General features: G+C 36.1%; 1 long non-coding RNA gene across 1 annotated transcript; it reads right to left on the reverse strand.

Annotated features, from left to right (window-relative positions):
• Window positions 1-3,223: 3,223 nt before the first annotated feature.
• On the reverse strand, window positions 3,224-17,549 carry LOC126952674 (uncharacterized). The gene is made up of 5 exons (XR_007725002.1): window positions 17,457-17,549; window positions 7,772-7,885; window positions 6,950-7,038; window positions 4,081-4,301; window positions 3,224-3,761 (listed from the first exon to the last, which is right to left on the reverse strand). It is a non-coding gene; the product is annotated as an uncharacterized LOC126952674 (long non-coding RNA).
• Between the last annotated feature and the right edge of the window lie 733 nt (window positions 17,550-18,282).

Raw genomic sequence — 18,282 nt, forward strand, 5'->3', positions numbered from 1 at the left:
TCGAATTACTTTTCTGTCATTTCTGAATTTCCATTTTGATTATGAACCATTGATGGAGAGATAATGAGAGCCTTTGGTAGTGTCACTACATTCAGATTTTTCAAGAAAATCTTGTGTGGGTTCCTTCTCATCTGGAGACACTGGCATTTCTACTTTTTATTATTTTTGTATGAATAGGACTTTTTAAAATTTTCCTATGATATTATTAGGGTTTTTTCCCCCTTTTCCTTTTCCTTTCCCAACTCCCTTATGAGTGTGACTGTAGAGAATGCTTCTATAGACATATACACTTTTTTTCAGTTGGTTTTATATTGGGCTGTGTCATTCAACCTACAAGCCAATAGATGGCACTTATGGGTAAGAGCCAGCTATGGCCAACATGCCTGTTGCTGGGTGTGTATTAATACTTAATCCTTGTTTACCAGGAGATACTCTCTGTTGCCTCAGACATTGGGCTGATCTATGGAGTACACAGTGGTCTGAGTACCCTGCTTAGCCCAGAATGTACAGGGGCAAGAGAGGTAGGGTCATTCCAGGCAGGTCCACTACAAGTATCCTGGTTGTGGACACATGCACCAGCACTGGGGGAAAATCCAGTGAGTAACTAACAAGTGTTCAGAGATGTGCCTAGGTGTGGAACTAGGAAACCTCCTTAGCCTCACGTTCTCTGCAAGGGGAAGGGTGCTACCTAAACTATTAATTCAGAAGAGTGGGTGCCAGAAGATCTGCCTGGGCATAGAGTATAGAGGGTCCCACCACACAGTCTCTTCACAGAAATGCAGTGGTGGCTCAGGGTGCTAATTCAGGCAAACAAATATTCCTATTGCCCGGAGACCTGCCTGAGCATGGGGTAGAGAGAGCCCCGCTGCTCCACAGTCTCTGCACAGAAAGGGTGGACTGGCTTAGGGTACTGATGCAGATATATGGGTGCTCTGAGTGCCTGGAGATCTGGCTGAGTCCAGAGCAGAGAGGGTCTCCATGCACCCAGATCACTGCACAAGAAGGGTAGGGTAACAGAAGCTGCCAATCTGGGCAACTGGGTGCTCTGAATGCCTGGGCATAGAGTGGAGAGGGCCCCACTGCACCACAATCTCTGCACAGGAAGGGTGGGGTGGTTCTGGCTGCTCTTTCAGGTGAGTGTGTGCTCCAAAAGCCTGGAGATCTGCCTTTATCAAGCAGATGTATTCACAGGGGATGTTTCCCCACATTCTTCTCCCTTTAATCTGGAATGCCCTTCATGGTTCCAGTGGATTCTGCTTTCTTTCTTGAATTAAAGCTCACAGAGTTGATCTTCATGCACTATCTTGCATTTCCAAATGGCTAAGGCACACTAAAAGCCTCTAACATACCATCTTGGGGGGGAAAAACCTAATGCTCAAAAATACCTATTTTTTATAAAGTAAGACCCTTACATACTATTCAGCTGTTTCTTTTGGTGCTCAGATAATAAATCAGTGATGAATTTTCCAGCAGGATTTTCAGTAGAATTGTCAAGAAGGCAAGGTGGTATCTAATATAGCTCAGATTCCCCTAAGATTTAGTGGACTCATCTGACAAGGCTCCTGCACAAACTCTCTTCCTTGAGTTGCCCAAGTTTCCCCCATGTTCACATGGTGCCACTTAAAAAAATATCGGACAAGGTTAAGAACCACTGGAAAGAAGTTGGTGATACAAGTGTGAAAAGCAAACTGAACTGCCTGGCCAGGCTGAAACAGCTTCCCATTTCACATTGCAGTCTAACTTTGAATAATTAAGAAATCCTTCTCTCATGCTGTAAGACACTAGTTAAGGGAAACTAGTTTCTCAAAGACCAAGGATGGTTTGATAGCTTTTCTCTGTAGTGCTTCCATTGTTTCAGTCTTTCTACTCCATTTATCAGGAAAAATATTCTGTGGATGTCACATTATCATGAATTTTTTTCCAATCCTTAGTTATTTCTTTAACAAGCCTGCATAAAGGCCAGATAAAAAAGAGTCAAGGAGCCAACTGTTTATTATGTGGCAGCACATTCAGATGAAGAATAAACATGTTCTCCATAATGATATTAATATTTCTCTAGGTTAGCTTTATAGGCCTGATGTAACCTACCATAGCTACTGCACCTGTCAGTTAAAGAAGTTGGGATAACAAATACAGCTGATTTTTGGTAAGTACCTTCATAGCCTTGTGTGAAACTACTGCTTCTCCAAGGACTAGATTGAGAAAGAAAATTCTGGCTTTGCTTTTGGAAAAAGGTCAATGTCAAAGTCTAAGGAGCCTACAGGTCAGACGAAAATTACTTTATGAACTGAACTGGAAGTTTGGTAGAAAGATGAAAACTGCGTGAATCAGAAAGAGACAGTACAGAGAGGGAAAACACAGAGCTTAAAGAAGTTTTGTGGGAGTGTTTGTCCTGAGAAAGTAGTGTCCTTGTTCAGAGCTCAGTTCCAGAAGAGGTCATAGTAACATGACTTCTTAATCTAAGATGTGTGGTTTCTCAGCAGCATCTCAGGCAAAGAGATTTGAATATGCTGATTTCAACATTTCTGGAAATGTGGACAAGGCCTCAGTGAAAGAAGGGTGAGGGAACAGGGCAGATCCAGCAGAGGTGTTGCAACTAATATAGTAATTCTTAGCAGAAGTGTTTGATTTTTTTCCAAGTTTGATGAAGTTATTCTTGGCTATCAACCATAAAAGAGAGCTTCCTGGAGAGCCTTCATGGGATAATTCAAGAACCCCTAGGACTATAGAGACCATAGAAGTACTGGAAAGATGTGAAGGGGCCAGGTGTGAGATAATAAAGAGCGGTGAGGACTATGGGGAACTGGAAAATGTATGTCGATCTAGAGGTAGCAGCCTCTTTTCCAGTCCAACAGATGGTTGTCCTGAGGGGATGTGTGGGTCTAGTATTTCAGGATTTTCTATTTTTTTTAAAAAAGGGAATCTAAATCTGATGTGAAATATTTTATTTTTTGTCTTTGTTGTACAATGCCTTCTGCTGACACCCCATATTGTGAATTTGCCATTTTTGTGTATATCCTTATTCCTTTTGGGTAAGTGCTTAGTCTATATTATTTTTATAGAATCTCGGTGGGGAATAAGTTAAGCAATTTTAACCTCATCCCATGAAAAGAGGAAGTTTCTTCCACCAGATGCTGTCATTCACCTTCTCATTGCCCTTGTATGAAACGTGTTTCCTAAATCTGGCTAATTGGAACTTCTCTCCTAAGATTTTGACTCTCAACTAATGTAAGGACAAAAAAAATGGTATTCATTTTTTCCAGCAGTGGATCTCAGGTGAAACTGTCAAGTGATTTCTTTTGTGAAGACTTTTGGCAACTGCCTGGTAGCTATTTCTTCCAAGCCTGGTTCTTCAGCCTTCTTTTCCAACATACCCTTTAAAAATGTTCCATTTGCTTAAATTTACCAGTTCCCCAGAGTTTATTTCAGTTACTTACAACAAAAGAGCCCAAGTCACTATATTCCTAGTGTAATCAACAGAACAACAAAGAAAAGAAGGGCGCTACACCAAGAATTCTATTGATCTATTGGTAGGCATGTTTTTCTTTATAACCATGGTCTGTAGCACCTTCCCAAAGGATGCTGCTGTGAAATTTCTGCCTGGTATTTTCTGCAGGGATGATCTTCCTAAACATAGTCAAACTAGTCTCAGGCTGGATGCTGCGGCTTTATGATCCCAGCACTTTGGGAAACCAAGGCAAGAGGACTGCTTGAGGACAGGAGACAGAGGCCAGCCTTGGTAACATAGCAAGACACTCTCTCTACAAAAAGAAAATGTAAAGAAAATAAATTTTAGAGAAAAGTCAACTCTACTGAAGCACTTCACATAGAACAGCCTCCCTAACCAGGGCTTGCAAAATTCAGCAATAAAAGAAATGCAGGGGGATCAGGATGGTAACATGGGGCAGGAAGATGTTTCATATCCTGTGCATTTCTGCATTTCCCTCCTCATGGGTCCCTGTGGTCTTTGTATGACTCAGCATCAAGTAGTCCCCTTATGGCGAGTATGCACAACAAACGTTAAAATCATGGCTTTTCAGAAACATTCACTTGAGTTCAAATTCTGGGTTTGCCACTTACTAGCTTTGAATGACAAGGTGGATTTTTGTGTCTGAAGCCATTCTTCTCAACTGTAGAGGAAGCAAATAGTCACTCGCTTACTGAGCTTTGTTGAGAACTAGATGACATGATGCCATAAAGTGCTTAGCACATAGTCCAGAACATGTTAAGGATTCATAGATTAATTTGCAGTGGTGTATAAGTTTCAGGATATTGATAGCCAGTAGGTATCAGGATAACAGCTGAAGATAAATGAAAATTATGGTCCTTTTTATAAACTCAGTCTAGTCAGAGCATCCCAACATTCATTTAGGTGATGGAGGAAGAGGATATGCTAATAGAAATAATTTTTTTGGAGCAATAGCAGAGCCCACTTGGTAGTTAAGTATTAATTTCTTACAATCTATTCACTGTGTATTATTTTATATTGATCTCATGATCATTTTTTAAATGAAGCACATCAATAATTAAAATGCTTAACTTTCATTGATAAATTTAGCTAAAAAGAATATACTAGTGTTTCTTAAATTTAGCTAATGTTATTATCACCTGAAGACGTCTTAGAAATAGGCATCATCCCAAATCAAACAAATAAAAATATCTGGGGAGTGAACCCAGGCATTAGAATTTTTTTAAAGACTCTCCAGATTATTCCAATATACATCCTAAATTGAGAACGTCTATATGAGATGAGAAAAACAAAAACATTCCCCCAACATCACATAGGAAGTGGGAAACTTCAAAAATGAATGAGAAATAAGAGTAATTTTTTAAAACCTTAATTCTAAATGTCATACTTTAGATGGTTCTGAAAACAATAGGAAAAGCAAGAGAAAAGCTGTTTAAAATGGAAAGCACTATTGTCATGTGACAATCATGGTTGTTCTGTAAATATCTGTACAGTACAGGTTTTAATGATAAAAGACAATGCTGAAATGTCACAAAAATGTGTTTACAAAACAAAAATATGACTTTTATTCGGTAAGTTATAGTTCTGTATCTACTTGAAAATCAAATCTGCCCGAATAATCCTAATAGTGTCTCTTCTATTCAGTTAAATAAAGATTTCTTAACTCCAGCACTGTGGACATGTTGGATCAGCTCATTTTTTGTGGGGTGGGAGTGAGGGTGAGGCAGTATCCTGTGCATTGTAAGATGTTTAGCAACATCTCTGGCCCCCACCAACTAGATACCAACACCACCACCACTCCTAGCTGTGACAATGAAAAATGTCTCTAAACATGATTACATGTTCCCTAGGGGCAAAATAACCTGACTAAGAACCACTGTGTTAAATGGACCACACATTTGCACCTCATGCAACATATATCAGTATTTGCCCTGTCTCCATTTAAACATATTTCATATACTCAAAATAAGAAATAAGGAAACAAAGACTGATTTTAATTTACACGATGTTGGCTTTAAGAAAATATATATAGATAGATAAAGAAATTTTAAGAAAGTGCTAGAACCAGACTGTTCCAAGGAATAAGTTTGCAGACTGCATTAAATGCTTGGCATTGAGTCTCTATGAAAGAAACGTGGATTTGAGGAAAAAAAAATATTGTAGTACATGTGTATACATGTCATATATACACATACATATGTATATAAACACACATGCACACATATTAGAAATCATGAGCCCACACCAATACCTTTAATATGATTTGTCCTCACAGAATTCTTTTTTTCCTTCCCCATTCCTTATTTAAATGCCACTTCTTTCATAGTGAGAACTCTGACTCTCAATAATATCAATATATTTACTCATTTGCTTAGTCCTATAATACATCCTAGTTTCAGGATTGCTTTGCCCACATAACAAAAAAGATTTTGCAGTTTTCCCCAAAAACATGCTCCTAAAGATTTAAATGTATTCATAAACCACTTGGATTAGATTTTCGCTTCTTTTCTTTTCAGTTTGATTAAGATTTATTTGAAATATAATTGTGTTTGTTTTTTTCTTTTAGTTTACATTTTTTTCTGAAAACAGAAACAAAAACTAACATGTAATATAAAATTGCTTTTATTGTAAATAGCCCTTTACAATGTAAACAAATATGTTGATACTATAAAACCACTGGCCCTCATTTGTTTTAATACGGTAAAATTAAATAACCTTACACATTAAAAATATACTCTCTAGTTTTAGAAATGACAAATGATTTTCCTTCTTGCCATTAAATGTTTTGACTGCATGGATCAGGAGGACATTTAATTGACTAAACATTCAATTAAGTAAGGTCTTTTGAGGCCCCCTCTCTCTGAATGAAAGTATTTTACACAAATTGTGGTTTTAATCAGGACACATGGGTGTCTGACCCGGGAATGTTTGCTGACAAGCTCAGGGTCTCATTGGCCCCACTGGTTCTCCTAATTCAGAAACTATTAATAGTGCAAAGTTAATTAAACTGGTAGCATATTATAAATGCAGCTGTTGTGATTTCTGAGTCAATCTAATATGTCAGTGTGGTATATTGTATAGTCTCAGATTTGGTATCTGACAACCTTGGATTAAATTTTTATCTCTAGATTTTAGGAATTGTCATTTCCTAATCTATATAATTAGAATTATAAATATAAGAGAAAAAAGTGTATCTTTTAAATTTTCTTATTAATATGAGTATAGATATATCTATTAGACATTTACTCATACCCTCATCTTCCTTCCCATTATTAATCTCACAACAATTTTAATCTCTCTTGGCCAAGTTTCTAGGCCAAAAAATCATATACTTTTAGGCCCAACCTTGGTAAATCTGTCTCTATGTATGAGTAGTTACCTCTGTTACATCTTGTAGTTGTACAACATGGACAGACCTTTCATTATCACTACAACATTTAATTTCTAGAACTCATATAATTAGGACTAAGGAAAACTCACCTAGTTTTCTCCTTGGGTCTTCCAAATCCCATGATGATTAATTGTAGAGACACCATTTTCCTTCAAATCCAATTGCCATACCTTTATTTCTGCAAGATAAACAAAATTGTTAAGCCCTGTTAGTTAACTGTAGAGCAAATACTTACTCACTTTTTACTATCAATGAGAATATGTCTGATTCCCCAGATGCTGCCCAAAATTAATATAATAATTCTCAAAACTGGTATTATTTTGTCTCCTGGCACTGATCTGATAAACCCTGTGTGGGCCACCCAGTCTGCTGATACTTGGGCCAACCTAACTGGAAACATAATCCCGACACTAGCGTGGCACACACAAAGCAGAGACAGCAAATTCCAGAATCCTCAGATGGGTGCCTTACGTACAAAAGAGAAGCCCCTGGACACTATAATCTCAAATGAAGCACAGCACATACACAGCACATCATCTCCGGCTAATTCAGAGCTTCAATAACAAACACGCTCAGATAACTGTCAGCTCCTCTGAAACATTCAGAGATTTTCCTTTCCTGATATGGGTCCTTTTGACACTACTGTTTCAAGCATGTTTACAGATAAGGATTAAAATGAACCCATCTTTACTCTTCTAGCATGTTGCAGGCCCTGATCTGTTCAAGAAATGTTTACATGTAATCAAATGGAATTGCAACATCTTCTCTAGAAAGTCTTTTGGGTTTAAGTCCTACTACATGTCTTCTGCCCCATTTCCTCACTTCAAGAGCCTTCCTAAACTCCGTGTTAGATGGAGGTGCCTGTTTGAGAGCAAAAAAAAAAAAAAAAAAAAAAAAAAAATCTTTCTTACTCAGCATTCAATTCTTGGTCCCTTTAGTCTTCGTGTTTTCTTAGGCTGCTAGCTGTGTATACTGTGATCCTCTTGGTCTGAAGGCTTTTTTTTCTTGCTCTTCATATCTGACTCCTACAGAGGGCATACCAGAAGTGCCAAGAATTAATATTCCCTAAATCTGCTCACAACAAATAAGGGACTCAATGTTAAGGATAAACATCTCAGCTTCTCTTTCCTAGAGTACCTCTAAGGTACCTTCTTTAGTGTTTCCCAGATTTGGCCAACAGGATTGAGCTCCAGTTGCCCTCTTTGGTAACTGATTCCAATATGCACCCTCTTGTTTTTTTCCCTTCCATGCTCCATGTCTTTATCTCCTTCTGGTATTTCTCAGACTTGGTTTGGTTTCCCAAATAAACTATGTACTTGTATTTAAAACTTTTTCTCAGGATCTTTTTCAAAGGGAACCCAAACAAAGACAATTGTCTTTTATTCAGCTTCTGTAAGTGATGAGATAAAAAGAAGTTTGATCATCACTGATATGATTGGTTTTAGCTTCCGATCATTGTGGCAACCGATGACAAAAAGTTAAAAGTATATACTAAGAATAATTAGTCATCTTCAGGCTTTGGGGGCTCTAATGACAAATGTAAGAAAGGAAAATTATTCTAAACTTCAGAAGCACCCAATCCTCCCCATGAAACTGAACATATAACTTATTTCTCACCATCTGCACTGGGGAAGAACCTTAGGAAAAAAGAGTAGGTGTTTGTTTTACACCTAAATGAAAAAAGCGCTTGACAATTTTGTTTATCTTGCAGAAAGGGCTTTATCTCAAAGTTAAAATCCAGTCTTCACTTCCAGAGGCAGAAAACTGCTGCACTTTTTAACAATCCTCCAGCATCATACTTTCCTTTTGACAGTACTGTTTCAAACATGTTCACAGATAAGGATTAAAACAGACCCATCTTTATTCTTTTAGCAGCTTGCAGGCCCTGGTCTGTTCAAGAAATGTTTATTAAGTATAAGCAAATTGAATTAAAATGGCTTCTCTAGAAAGCTTGTAGTTATTATAATTTGCTCTACTAGCCAGTGCAACTCTGGGGTCCTGAAGGTAAAATAATAGCTGGGTTTTGTTTCGCTAATTTTGAAGCCAGTCAACAATTAATGGAGTAATAGATTTTAAATGTAAAATCAAATACATAAAGGTTAATAATGCAATTGAACAGTGCTGTGATTTGTAAAATAATGTAAATAGGATTTATATTTACTGTAGTTTCAAAAATCAGATTGTAAAGCTATGCAAAGATGATTTTTCCAGATCTCATTTTAGTTGAATTAGTTGGTTATAGAGTTAATTATGTAGTGCTGAAAGTGGTTCCAATAAATGAAAACTTAGTAAAGAGTTTTGCATAAATACACAATTAATACATATTTGCAAATCATTATTATGCACATTATTGCTTTATTTATAAAACCTGAATGAACTTGTTATAACTTATAGTAGGCATACGCACACACATACACACACACCACATTCACCTATTTTGGAGAGAAAAATCTTGTGGTATCATTTCTATATTTATTATAAATATTATTCATAATGAAAGTTCAAGTTCTATAGAGTATTAGTATGTGACACATCGTGCTATTTAAAACTGTAAGTGTATTTTACCTAATGACATCTAAGTTTTTCTTTAGCTACTCTTCCAGAAACACATTTTGTTGTTTATACCTAGGCTTTCACAGTGTTTACACTTTAATTCCATTAATTTATCTGGTTTATTAATTTTATCAGATAGGAATATGTTTGATTAGATAGCTAGAATTTGGTGATCTAATACTATGGCTAAAACCTGGAATATTTCATTTCACTTGATATTACAAATATTACTAATGCTTATAAATACTTTCAAGAACTTATGAAAATTAGGGACAGATTATTTTCCTATCAAATCATAAGAGCTACCTACGTATGTCTAATTATGCATTTTAGAAAGACTCGTCATCTCAAACATGATCACTGGAATATTCAGAGTATTTGACCTTTAAAAAATAAATATAAAGGAGAGGATATTATGGTTGGTTGGCTGGTTGTTTTTTGACTGATTCTTGGCCTATCGCCCAGGCTAGAGTGCAGTGGTGCAGTCTCGGCTCACTGCAACCTCAGCGTCCCGGGTTCAAGCAATTCTCCTGCCTCACCCTCCTGAGTAGCTAGGACTACAGGCGCATGCCACCACGTCAGGCTAATTTTTTGTACTTTTAGTAGAGATTGGGTTCCATCATGTTAGCCAGGATGGTCTCGCTGTCCTGACCTCGTGGTCCGCCCGCCTCGGCCTGCCAAAGTGCCGGGATTGTAGGCATGAGACACCACACCTGGCCAGGATACTATGTTTTTGAAAATATAAATTGGGATCAAATTAGAGTGAACTCATATGTGTCAATACTGTAAGACTGTTACATTAAAATATCTTTACACTGGACTTCCGTCAAGAATGAAATTACAATCTTTTTAATAAAAAATTATGAATCAGTGGTAAATTATTAGAATGGTAGTAAATATAGGTATTGAAATTAACATGTTTTCATGTACACAGTTCATTGTTAGAAGGTTAGGAAAAGGGTGGAACACATTGTGAGGACATTCAGAGCTGTGCTTTCAGCAAAGACAGACATCCAAACACAAGTGCCCCTCCTTTATCCATTGCTCCCTCACCACCCATAGGTCTTGCTGGGTCCACACGACTATTTGCCCTGGAGAAGAGTCTTCTCACTATACCGTCAGCCTCTGGTGGCAGCACAGAGACAATCATCTCTGCATCCCCAGTCCTGGGAGCATAAGCTGTGTTCAGGCTTTTTTGGGAGCTGAAAGCTGAGTTGAAATTATTTTTCTCAGGACTTTTAAAGCTCTTGCTGTTATAATTCTCAACGTGCACTTTAACATTAGTGTATCACAAAATGTATGCACACTTATCCTAATAGCATAAGAAAAAACTCACTAAAATCACTTTTGAAAAGAAAACTGCAACAATTTTAATATTTGCAAACCATAATGTACTAAAATTTACTAATAACATTGCCTTAAATTTTGTTTTTTTCTTTTTAATGTTGGAATAATATACAAATCTACTTTGTGCTATCCTCTTTTCTTCCTTTGAAGTCCATTCAGTGGCACAAGAAGGGGAGAAGAGAGAATAAAGAAGGGAAGAAAATGCATTCCTATATATTGGAGCTTATATGACCTTATATTGGTAGTATAAAACTTTCAGCTTTTCTTCAGTAAATATATTTGGCTCCGACTTATGAAGTCTAAATGAACCAGAGGCAAAAGAACTATTTCTTGCTTTCTTCCTATGAGAAAGGCCTCATTGTATGTTAACCAACAACAACAACATAAAACTGACATTCTTATTTTTTTGTTCCCCTATTATGTTCCTTTTCTCAACTGTCATTTCCAAGAATTTTAACCCTACATACTCTATTACTTCTTTAAGTAAATGCAAGTAAACTTATTATAACTACCACCCCTCCTTGAAATCCAGGTCTTTTGCAAAAGAAGGAAATACGGATCTATACTATGTATTTGATTTCTTGACCTCAACTAAAGTCACAGCATAAAATAAATATGAATTAATACTAATCATAATTAATTATTATTCTAATTTTTATCTTTGAGACAATGTAAGTACAGAACAAATTTAGAAGGCTGATGTATCCAATAGACATTTTTGTCCTCTGATGCCATTTGGACTTGCCATTGGATAATATAGCACTGGTGAGTTAATATAAATCATTTTATACATGTTGACTGAATTTCCCATTTTTAGTACTGAAGAGCCACATCAATCTTTCCATTAGTGAAAGGGGGTTATATTTTAAAATCAAATTTGTTTTGAGGACACTATAAACAGAATTAAGTGTATTGTTAAGTATTCTTTCTTTAATATAAGTGTAAATTGTTGACACATGGAGAGAGGAGATGCCAGACTACAGATCATTCTTGTTGGATGAAGCATGTACTGAAGTATCACTTTCTAACAATTAAGAAATTAGCACTAACAATTATGTGTCATCTTGTCTCTAGAGCTCACAGCATGATTAGTTTATGCCTAATTAAGGGCCTAAATCAGCAAAGAATGTCTGGCTTCAGCCTTAGGGGGAATTCCTGTCGGCTACTTTCTAAGCTTTCTCTATTTAAATGAGAATGTAATTCAATTTTAAATGACAATCTAAAAGGATCCTTACTATTTCCCATCTTCTGATTTCAAAAAAAAAATCTGATTTTCATCTCTTTATCCATGTTGTCCTTTCAATTTGCAAAAAAAGAAAAAAGAAAAAGAAAAAGAAAAAAAGAAGAAAAATAAAAGAAAAAATCTACACAAAGTTGAAGGTTTTATTTCTCTACAAAAGAACCAGATTTTCTTGTCTATTCGAACAGATCACAATTCGCTGTAATTTCAAATTCCTCGAAAAATCTTTTAAAACTGAAATCCCCAATTCAGTACCAGCAGTCATGCTCTTTCTCTCAATAAAGGTGAGGTAAACATTTAGTCTGACATATTTGGAGCATTTTATTAATGATTTAATTAAAACACTTATTAATCATAGTAATAAAAAGATTGGAGACAAAACTGAGAAAAATAAATGAATTATAATGACATTCTAAGCACAAAGAAATACACACTATTTGTGTAGAGAGGAGAGAGATATATACACTTTATATTCACATATGTATATATACATAGTAATAAAAAGATTGGAGACAAAACTGAGAAAAATAAATGAATTATAATGACAGCATCTAAGCACACAAATACACACTATTTGTGTAGAGAGAGAGAGATATATACACTTATATTCACATATGTATATATACATACTATATGCATGCCTATATATTGACACTTATATGACCTTATATTGGTAGTATAAAACTTTCAGCTTTTCTTCAGTAAATATATTTGGTTCCACATTTGACTTATGAGGTCTAAATGAACAAGAGACATGTATATATATATACACACACACACACTATACATATACTATGTGTGTATATATACATATACTATATATACACATGTACATTTACATGTATGCATATATATACACATATGCACACATACGAGCATTATTGATGAAGGGCATGAATTGGTTTTAATTTTACTTAAGTATATTTGTTACCTCGGGGGGAAATGTTGAGTTGACAAGGACTAAGATAGATGGTGTAACCCGCCCCACACTTACGGATCCCTCTTTATCACATACCAGAGTATTCGTAGTTCTGTGAGTACCTGGTTTTCTGCACGAAGAGATTTTGTTTTGCACATACCAGAGATATTTTGTAAGTTCTGAGGCCAAGCGTCACAAGACTGTTTAAGTAAGATTCTGCCAGGGCAACCTGCACTCCCCCCCTCGCCTCAGTTTGAACATGGTATGCATTTATATGTATATATGGCACTTGCACATACACGTATGGAATTTATCATGTTTATATTCCTACATGCATGATATCATAATTTTATCTCTTTTTTACAGCTGAGGAAACTGGAAACTGAAGCTTAGAAGTGTTTATCAACCTTCACATGGTCATAGAGCTAGTAAAATGGCTGAGGCACCAGGTCAAGAAAACAGGACAATCAAATATAAAATAAAGGTCAAAGGAGTGCAAATAAAATTCCTAATTGAAGGTTGCCTTTATGATTAGATACGCCCTTTCAAAGCTAGTTTAACCCTAAAGGAATGTCTTACACAAAAATATAAAACAAATGGCTCAAATAGTTTATCAAAAATAAGAAAAAGGTTCTTAATGCAACTTTTATTTTTCTTTTGACATTTCTTTGCATGACGAATTTAGAAAATATGATTAAAAAGAAAACTGCTTTCTCTAAAAGACAGAACTGTTTTTTAAAAACTCTTATAATATCAGTATGGTAAAAGAAAGAAACCAAGAAACCTCGATCTTATGGATATATAAACAGAAATGCCTATATATTAGAAGTTACCTGCAAAAAAATTTTCCATGTTTAACTAAAACTAGTTTTATTCTTCTCCAGTTTCCAAACTGGAAATCAACAACTTCAAAGGAACAAAAAACAAAAGAAAACTAAAACAGGAATAAAAAGGAAACAAATTATATTTCTTTAATTAGAGGGCAAACTTTGAAAAGGAAAAATGTCTTTATATATACCACACTTTAATCCTAGAGGCTCTCCTTCACTTACATTTATGTATTTGGTTTTTCAGAGTACACTTGGATTAGACATTCCTCTACCCATATGCACAACAAAGCGAAGAATTACTTCATTAATTTTTTTCTCTGAAAAAGTTGAAATTTAAAATGGACCAGGTTCAAATCTGAAGATAAACTTGTATCTTCCAGTTGCACAATTTACCTTCAAATAATTTTCAAAAACCTTTGAAAATCCCCCTTGCATTTGTCAAAAAAATTAGATTCAGTAGGTGGATACCTGGCTGGCCACCCCTGCCTCCAGGATAATCCGGCAGCCCTTCAATTGGACGGCGAGGCTGAGCTGGCCTAGCAAATCAAAAACTGCCTTGTCCAAGCCCCCGCGCTGGGGCTGATAAAGCCCTTATCATGGGGCTACTGCTGCTGGACTGGAGTCACAGGGATACAGCATTATTGATGAGGGCTGATGAATTGTTTTAATTTACTTAATATTTGAAATACATTTGTTACTGGGGGAAATGTTGTTAGAAGTTGTTTTACTATTTTTGGAAGACTGATGTGTTGAAGCACATGAAAGTATATGAACATATATATTTATATATGATATTTATACACATATATACAAATACACAGACATATATATATATATAACATCTAAAATATATGCACTGTTGGTAGTCAGATTTTCTCATGGGCAATGCTTTGATCCTGAGATCACCAAAGGTCCAAATCGTGTACAGTACAAAACACATTCATATGAAGCCATTAACAAATATTCTGAGCCTAAGGAAATCAGAGATTTGACCGGAAAACAATTTATATACTATTATATTTCATTGCTTATCTTCCCTTTAAATGGAATTTTACATGGAGAACATAAAGCCTGGATTAGTTTTTTGTAGGTGTTACTCCATACATGCAGAAAATACAAGCAGCAAAGATATATTACAATACGTATTTTATCAACGTCCAACTATTTCCTGCCAAAGAAAAAACAGGTTCTCCCTTCCAATTTAACATGAGATAGATTGACATAATAGAATGTTTATTCCATTACATTTTAAAATAATTTGTTTGGTAATGATACTCAAAAATGCTGGTTTCTTGGTATTCATTTTAAAGGACTTGCAGGGCAATTTCTATTTCATATTGATAACCATAACATAAATGATTATTATATCTGAGGAACAGATAACAAATCACATATCAGCTTATTTCATACTCACCAGTTATGTGGTTAGAAAATATTTATACAATGTTTTGCCATTATTATATCTTTAAAAAAAAAAGTCCTGTATTTTTAAACCAGTGCAACAAAGCTTATCTTTGTTCCTCACAAAGGCTATAATTTTAACCTTCTTTGTTTCCCCTTCCACAACACCTGTAATTCCATCAAGTTTTGAGAAAGGCAAATGCGGTGGGCGGGGGGGGGGGGGGGACAATGGCTTATGTATTTTACTCAGTGTTTTACCTATTTAAAAAAAAATCCCATAGAATTGGCCCTGAGGATTAGGTTAGAGAGAAACTCCAATGAACTTATTTTTTAAGCATGAGTTTTAAAATGCAAATGCTCACTAAAACTATTATTTGCCTTTTAACTGAAATACACTACTTCAGGTCACAAAACTATTGAAAGAAAAGGAAGAAGAAAAGAAAGGAAAAAACACTTACTTGGGACATAAGGCATTAAAATGCACTGTAAATGACTACCATTGTTGGCATTTTTAATGTGATTTTTGTGCTACTTTTTCTTTTTTTTTTTTTTTTTTGAGACGGAGTCAAAAATCGCTGTGTCTCATTAGGCATGGTAAATGTGCCAGTTGGCATTTTTAATGTGATTTTTGTGCTATCTCGGTGTCTCCCAAAAGCTCCGCCTCCCGGGTTCACGCCATTCTCCCGCCTCAGCCTCCCAAGTAGCTGAGACTACAGGCGCCCGCCACCACGCCGGCTAGTTTTTTGTATTTTTAGTAGAGACGGGGTTTCACCATGTTAGCCAGGATAGTCTCGATCTCCTGACCTCGTGATCCACCCGCCTCGGCCTCCCAAAGTGCTGGGATTACAGGCTTGAGCCACCGCGCCCGGCCTGTGCTACTTTTTCTGAGTCTGACTTAAGAAGCAGTTTGTAATAAGGCATTGTTCATTGTATACATCCAAATAGAAGGCTTATCAATGACAAGTTTCTGCTCTGTATGGTATTCAATATTCATTTGATTTAAGAGCATTATGTAGTAAACACAACTACTTTTTAATGGATGAATCAATGATTTATGTTGGACCAAAATGTTCATCAATCAATAATAAAGAATACTGTCTGTTCTTTCTGAAACTAAATGAACAACAAATAAACACACACACACACAGACACACACACATAAACATGAACCACCAAAATCTGGTTCTTCTCATTTGTTTCTGACAGTGGCCCACTTCTTCTAAGATATTAAAGGGGCCTATTAATCCTTAATGAGGAGAATAACATGTTTGCAAAATACTAAAATAGAGGAAATAGTCCCTAGCCTGAGCTACTGATCTGTTCATGCTACTGGAAAAAATGATTGCCTCTTCAAATATTATCCTAACTAAAATCATAGTTATCCAAATAAATGGCTAATCACTTTTCTCAAATTGCTTATTAACAATTTACTGAACAAGTGTTAACAGAAACAGAAAAGAAAGCCTTCCATAGTCACAGTCAATCATTAGAATTTGAGGAAATATTTGGATAAAGTATTTTATGGGCAATATATATTTTTAGGAAAAATGTCTAAAAAACCTAGGTAAAATAGAAAATCCCATAATAAACACAAAAATATAATTTAATTAACTACATATAAATGAACATCTTCTATGAAGTGAGTTGTGGTTGCTTAAAGGGCCACATCCTAGGAGTCAGAGGCTATACCTCAGGTTTGTTAGTGAACAGAAAAGTAACACAAGCATTTTCCTGTCTGATTTTGGGTAGAAGAAATTGGGTTGAGTAAAAGTGTAATGATCTTTATAAATTGAAGGTCCACGAGATCGGGAAAGTTTTTTTTCAGTATGTCCATTCTTTTTCAACTTATTTAAAAAGTAATCTTTTATTTTTATATATCTAGTGAGTAAAAGTGCAAATTTCTTACACACATATATTGCATGATGCTGAAGCCTGGACTTTGTACCCAATAGGTAATTTTTCAGCCCTCAAGACCCTCCCACTCTCCCATGTTTTGTAGTCTCCGATGTCTATTATTCCATTCTGTATGTCCATGTGTGCCCATTGTTTAGTTCCCATGTATACGTGAGAACACTCAGCATTGAACTTTCAGTTTGAGTTATTTCACTTAAAATAATGGCCTCCAGTTTCATCCATCTTCCTGTAAAAGACTTGATTTTATTCTTTTATATGGCTGAGTAGTATTTCATGGTGTATATACACCATATTGTTAGGCAGGAATCTAGACCCAACATGGTGGCATTACTCGGCATAGCAGGCCTTTTGTTAAAGACTCTCTTCACCCTTGTACACACCCGCAAACTTACATGCGTCAGAGTTCTGGCTGGGCAACCACACCCCCCCATGACCCGCAGCTCACCTGCATTCCACAAGTTCGTAAACAGCAGCTTCGGTTAACAGTTTCCAAAGACCTCTTCCTCGTGACCCTACTCAACTCCTGCCCTAGGAGTTTCACAGGCCCTGTTTGCACAACCAGCTTCCCTACCTCTCAGGCTATAAAAGGCCCCTACCCTCCTCCCTCAGCGCAACTTCCTCCGCCCACGCCTTTGGAGGGAGGAACCTCCCCGCAAGCCCTAATAAAAGGCTATTCTCACTGCCATTTGCCTTGTGTCTTCGTTCCCGGTTCGGCTCCAGCCTCAGTTTACCTTTACACATATGTTCTTTATCCAGTCCTCTGTTGATGGACACAGATTAATTCTATAACTTTGCTATTGTGGATAGTGCCGTGATAAACATGTAAGTGTAGTTACCTTTCTGATATAATAATTTATTCCCCTTTGGGTATATACCTAGTAGTAATATTGCTGGACCAAATGGTAGTTCTATTTTTAGTTCTTTGTGGAATCTCCATACTGTTTCCTATAAAGGTTGTACTAATTTACATTCCTGTCAACAGTGGGCGACATTCCCTTTTCTCGATATCCTGGCCAATATGGGATATGTTTAGACTTTTTAATAATAGACATTCTGACTGGTATAAAATGGTATCTCATTGTGGTTTTAATTTTTTTTTTTTTTTTTTTTTTTTTTTTTTTTTTTTTTTTTTTTTTTTGAGACAGAATCTTGCTCTGTCACCCAGGCTGGAGTGCAGTGGTGCCATCTCAGCTCACTGCAACTTCCCTTCACCTCCCA

Source organism: Macaca thibetana, chromosome 4 (genome assembly GCF_024542745.1).
Source record: "Macaca thibetana thibetana isolate TM-01 chromosome 4, ASM2454274v1, whole genome shotgun sequence".
NCBI classification, from domain to species: Eukaryota; Metazoa; Chordata; class Mammalia; order Primates; family Cercopithecidae; genus Macaca; species Macaca thibetana.